Raw genomic sequence first — 6620 nt, 5'->3', positions numbered from 1 at the left:
TTATCATAGTGACTTGTCTTAGGCTTCAGTTGCTCAGATATCAGCTGATCACCCCTGAACTTGGGTACCATCTTTGCAATTGGCATGGTTTTCTGTACCATCATCAGGAATAGAACTTCTACTGGAAAAGAATCTAATGCTACCTTGGCATTGACTAGCTCCAGAGTAGGTTCAGATGACACCCTGGCAGCTTGGAAACAGCAGCAACTTGCTTTCAGGGTGGGTTTCCCTGCCTTGCGACCTAACAGTGAGATGATAACAGGAGATGCTTTGTGATACCTTGACTTTAACATAGGATCTGTGCAAACACCAAGATTTCTAATTAGTGAAGCTTGACTGTGACAATTGTGTTTGAGGAGAACCTTTCTGGAACCATGAAGAAAGAGTTTGAGGTTAGACAAACTAGTATACTTGGAACCTGTAGATGGTCTTATGACAAGATGCTTCATGAATAGGGACACCCTGTTTTTTTTTTTTTCAGGCCACACCCGTTTGATGCTCAGGGGTTACTCCTGGCTAAGCGCTCAGAAATTGCCCCTGGCTTGGGGGGATCATATGGGACGCCGGGGGATCAAACTGCGGTCCTTCCTTGGCTAGCGCTTGCAAGGCAGACACCTTACCTCTAGCGCCACCTTGCCAGCCCCGGGACACCCTATTTTATAGGCCCAAGATTTTTTTTCTATTTTCCTCAACTTTTGCTATGCTATGTAAAATATTACTACCCTTTTTTATCTTTTAGATAGGGGCTGTTGCCTTTTTCATAGAACCTTGGAACACAAATTACTTTGTTTTATTTTATATTTTTGCCTTTTTCTATAAAGTTAAAAAGGGAAAAACGTTTGATTAACTGATTTCTATTCTATTTAGGATATTTCTTCTTTGCTGATGTTGGTTGGTTACTCACCTATGGAAGGACCTTTGGATTGAAGCACCTTTTCGATTGGTGCCTTATACCACATGTTCTCCACCCCATGGTGTGGTCTTTGGGTTTCCAATAAAACCTGCAGGTTTCAGGGAGAAACAGCGTTCAGTTTCAATTTACATGACTGAGCGATCTGCTTGCTAGGAGTGGAAGGCAAACTGTGGAAGTTCCTAAACCTGTTTTATCTCCATAACTGTGTATGGATTATTTTCTGTGTCTGTATTTGCTTCCAGATCAGCATCTCCCCAGTCCTCTGGGATTGGGGGATGAGGTTTCTGCTTTAACCTTATCCATTATACTGTTTCTCTGACCTACTTTGCAGGTTTTGAATTGGGTTGCAGAAAATACATTTTAAATTTGAGGTTAGGAAAATTTACAAATATGCCAGGCAGTGGCAATGAAGATTGAAACACATACATGCCCATATATTTTGTGTATAGATGTACACATATATATTATATAAATATCTTATTTATGAAAAATATCCATTTTTCATTAGCTACAGGCAAATGAAGAGAAGCATTCACTTCTTTATGTTGCACAAAAAAACCCTCTACATACAGTAGGTAGTCTTTTTAAAAATAATTTATTTAAGAACCATGGTTACAGACATGTTCATAATTGGATTTCCACCATAAAATGCACACCCCCCCACCAGTGCAACAACTTTTTTACTACCAATGCCTCCCATTTTTCTCCTCTCCCACCCCCTGCCTGTCTTCAAGACAGTCATTGTATTCCTCTCTCTTTCTTTCATTGTCATGGTAATTGTCAGTGTAGTTATTTCTCTAACTGCACTTACCACTCTTTGTGATAAGCTTCATAGCATGGGCTGGTCCCTCTGGTCTTCATCTCTATTGTCCCTGGGTATTATTAAACTGTCTTTTATTTTTTTTAATCCCACATATGAGTGAGACTACTCTGTGTTTATCTTTTTCCCTCTGACTTTTTTCATTCAAAATAATAGTCTCGATATTCATTCATGTATAGACAATTTTGTTACTTCATTTTTTTTCTAACAGCTGTAGAGTATTCGTTTTATAGACCTTCCACAGTTTCTTTATCCACTCATCTGTTGTTAGGCATTTGGATTGTTTCCAGATCTGGCTATTATTGTAAACAGTGCCTCTATGAACATAGCACTGCTGAGGGCATTATTGTATTGTGTTTTAGTGGTCCTAAGGTTCATCCCTAGGAGTGGTATTGCTGGATTATATGGGAGCTCAATGTTTATATTTTTAAGGAATATCCATATTGTTTTCCAAAAAGACTGGACTAGATGGCTTTCCCACCAATGGTGAATGGGAGTTCCTTTCTCCCACATTCCCACCAGCAGTGGTTGTTCTTGTTCTTTGTGATGTGTGCCAGTCTCTGTGGTGTGAGATGATACCTCGTTGTTGTTTTGATTTGCGTCTCCTTGATAATTAGTGATGTGGAGCATTTTTTAATGTGCCTTTTGGCCATTTGTATTTCTTCTTTGAAAAAAATGTCTGTTTATTTTTTCTCCCCATTTTTTTTATGGGGTTAGATTTTTTTTTCTTGTTAAATTCTGTCAATACCTTGTATATCTTAGATATTAGACCGTTATCTGCTGGGTGACCTTTTTACCCTAGCCTAAGTAGGTAGTCTTGGATGTGGGAATGCTTTCTAAAATATATGGACTATGGCAAATGGCAAACGAATTATTTTCTATTCATTTTTCAGGCACAACTAAGACTTGCAAGTGAGACAACTTGTTACTAGGTGTGTATACTTGGACAAAGCATGTAGCTGCTTGGGTGTTAGTTTTCTCAAGTATAAAATGGGACTAATTTTGGAATGAGGATCAAAGGAGATAACCCTTTTAATTACTAAAAAAAATTAAAATTAGACAAAGATATCCAACGAAGTAAGGAAACAATGAGAGGGTACAGGATATGACTCATCAGTAAAATATATGCCTTGAATGCATGAGAACTGGAAGGGAGTGAAGGAGAAAGAAAGGAAGGAAAGAAAGAAAGGAAAGAAGGAAGGAAGGAAGGAAAGAAGAAAGGAAGTTAAAATTAATTAGGATCATGTATACAATTCATACGTTCAGAAAAGCTAATTCATTGATTTTTAGATTTATAAATTCTTCCTATGTCATAGATATCAATTTCTTTCTCCTTTGGTGTCCTCTGAGCACTTCTGCCAGTAATGATTAACAGCAACATTTTTTTTATCATCCAAGTGAGTTTCCTGGTTTCCAAGTTAGACCAACACATCCCCTGCCTGGACTGATTCTAAGGAAGGCTCAAGCAAGGTGCTGAATTCTTCACTAAGTGCCTTTACTACAGGTGAATTATTTACTTAATACATAAATAATTGATGATTATAAATAGTTGCAATAGGCTATTATAGTTGTTTGGTTTTTTGTTTTGTTTTGTTAACCTAGCTTAACGTCCAGCTGACCACATTGCCAGAAGCACCTTTCTGAGAATTGGTCTCTTCACTCTGTCCTGTCATGGGATTAACAAACAACCAGGTGACTTGCCTCCACCTCATCCAGGTGCTCAAAGGCAAGAAGCTAAAAGATTCTTTGTTTAAAAACTGATATCTAACCTTCATTGCACCTCTCTGTGCAGTAGGCTCTGCAAAGCTTTGGTGCCTATGGCTGATTCTCTCTGCCCCAGTGTTCACAGTCCCTTCCTGGAATACTTTTTAGCTTATAGGTCTCAGTTTACAAGAGCTCATTAGTATTCTTATAAAAAGAAAAAGACTTTGAATTCACAAATTTCTTCAAAGATTCCAGGGACCCCAGAGGTTTAAGACCTTTACTGGCTTAGCTCTCCCTTAGAAATTCCTTTTGTATACATTTTTTTATACATTTTTCTGTGTGATTATATCTTTCTTTCTTTCCATGTCTCTCAAACATAAATATTCACTCTTTAATTAATAACAACCCAGTAGAATAGTTGAGTTTAACTTATTTCCTAGCTCTAAAAACATACATTTATTTCACTTGTTTTGTTTTATTGTTCTCTTATTTATTTCTTTATTTGGTTTTGGGGCCACACTAGGCCCAAAAACGTAAGGTTTACTCCTGGCTCTGCAATCACAAGTAAACTCTGTATTCAAAAGTGAATTACGCCTGGCATTGCATTGGGGACCATATGAGATATCAGGAATGAACCCAGGTTGACCACAAGTGCCCTACCCACTATACTATCCCTATTTTTGCTTGTTTATTCATATTTGCTGGGGGAGAAGGTGTGTGAAGATGATTTACATATATGTATATATACCTGTGTATATATATATATATATATGTGTGTGTGTGTGTGTGTGTGTGTGTGTGTGTGTGTGTGTGTGTGTTAGGGAGGAATGAAGCCACACCTGGCTGTGTTCAGGACTTACTCTGGCAGAGTTCAAGGCACCATAGGGGGTACCTGAGATTGAACACATGTTGGCCACATAAAGGCAAGAACCTTAGCTGTTTTATATCTCTGACTCATGTTTCACATATTTTATCTCATCATTATGGCAATTCTAATTGTTACCAGAAAGACGTGGTGTGTTTTAATAATCAGATAGGTTTTCTCCTTTGAGCCTCAGAACTGGTGGTGCTCAGGGTATACTCCTGGCTCTGCACTCAAGGATCACTTCTAGCAGATTTAGGATTTGAGGTGCCAGGGATTTAACCTGGGTCAACCACATGCAAGACAAGTGCTCTACCTGCTGTATTATAGCTCCAACATCTGATTTTTATTTATTTATTTTGGTGTTTGGGTCACCTGGCAGCGCTCAGGGGTTACTCCTGGCTCAGAAATCACTTCTGGCAGACTTGAGGGACCAGATTGGGATGCTGGAATTTGAACCAATGACCTTCTGTATGAAAGGCAAATGTCTTACCTCTATGCTATCTCTCTGGCCCCTGATTTTTATTTCTTTTGCTCTATCTACTTTAAGACAAAAAGCATAAGACTTACAAGTGTAATCCTGTTATATAAAAAATCCTTTATAAGATTAGTGTTATTATTTTGCTTTTGAATCACACTTGGTAGTGCTCAGGAGTTACTCCTAGTTCTAAGCACTCCTGGCTATGTGAAGGGTAACAGACTGTGCTGGAAATCTTACCTAGGCCTTCCACATGCTATATACATACATGTTCATCTTGTTCAAATATCTCTCTGGCTCAATATAAGTTAATTTTTAGAAAATTCAGAAACTGTAGAAAAATGCACAAAATAGTAATTGGCAGTTATAGTTATTATACCTGGGGAGAACCATCATTTATGTTTTATATTTATTTATATTTATATATTTTCTTCTTCCAGCTTCTGACCTTTATGCCATGATATATACATATATTTTAGAAATTGAAATCATACCACATATATAGTGTTTTATAGCTATTCTTTCCCTCAACCCCACTTATTAAAACATTTTCAGTCTTGTAAGGTAGCCCATAATTTATTCAGTCAACATAGGACTTAAAAATTTAGACTGTTTTAGTGCTGGTGGGGATGTGGAGAGAAAGACACTCCTATTCACTGCTGGTGGGAATGCCATCTAGTCCAGCCTTTATGGAAAACAATATGGAGATTCCTCAAAAAAACTAGAAATTGAACTCCCATATGATCCAACTATTCCACTCCTAGGGATATATCCTAGGAACACAAAAATACAATTCAAAATCACACCAATATTCATTGCAGTGCTATTTATAATAGCCAGACTCTGGAAACAACCAAGATGCCTTTCAACAGATGAATGGCTAAAGAAACTGTGGTACAAATACACAATGGAATATTATGCAGCCATCAAAAGAGATGAAGTCATGAAATTTTCCTTTACATGGATGTACATAGAATCTATTATGTTGAGTGAAATAAGTCAGAGGGAGAGAGATAGACACAAAATAGTCTCACTCATCTATGGGTTTTAAGAAAAATTAAAGACATTACTGTAGTAAGGCCCAGAGATAATAGAGTTAAGGGCTGAAAGGGCTGGAAGGACTGGCTCACAATTTGAAGCTCACCACAGGTGAACTCTGTTAGGGAAATAGCTACACTAAAAACCAACACGATGATGTTAAAGAATGAGAGAAGTAGAATGCCTGTTGTGAATACAGGCAGGGGTGGGGGAGGAAGGGACATTGGTGGTAAGAATGTTGCACTGGTGATGGGGGTGTTCTGTTTATAACTGAAACCCAATTACAAACATGCTTTTAATCATGGTGCTTAAATAAAGATTTATATTTAAAAAAATTTTAGACTTTTAAAATATCGTCTCCCTCTTTTATTTTTTTTTAAAGAGAAATATTTTGATTAAAATGATTGCAGCTGAATCTTTTGATTCTTTTGATTAATTTTTTCAGAGAAAATCCTTAGAAATTCTCACTGACATCTGATTTTTTACCTGTTGAGCACTTTTACTTTCTGGAACAATCTAAGATATAAAGGTAGAAAGTCAGGCATGCCTAATCTCTTGTTCTCTGCTCAGCACAATCTTCTATCAGTCAACTGGGATTAGCGATTTATGGCCCTTACATTCAACTTTTCTTTGAGGATTCAAGATACAAAGAATGAGAGCTCCTCTTCCCGTAAATTGTTTAAATTTTGCTTAGGGAGACAGAAGAGCTATAAAATAAGCCCAGAGTTATCAAATGGAGAAAATGACATAAGGAGGTATCTGAGCGGTGACAAATGCAATAACTCAAGAAGGCAAGTTGGGACAC

This window comes from Suncus etruscus, chromosome 7 (assembly GCF_024139225.1).
Source record: "Suncus etruscus isolate mSunEtr1 chromosome 7, mSunEtr1.pri.cur, whole genome shotgun sequence".
Lineage (NCBI taxonomy): Eukaryota > Metazoa > Chordata > Mammalia > Eulipotyphla > Soricidae > Suncus > Suncus etruscus.
This window is presented reverse-complemented; position numbering follows the sequence as displayed.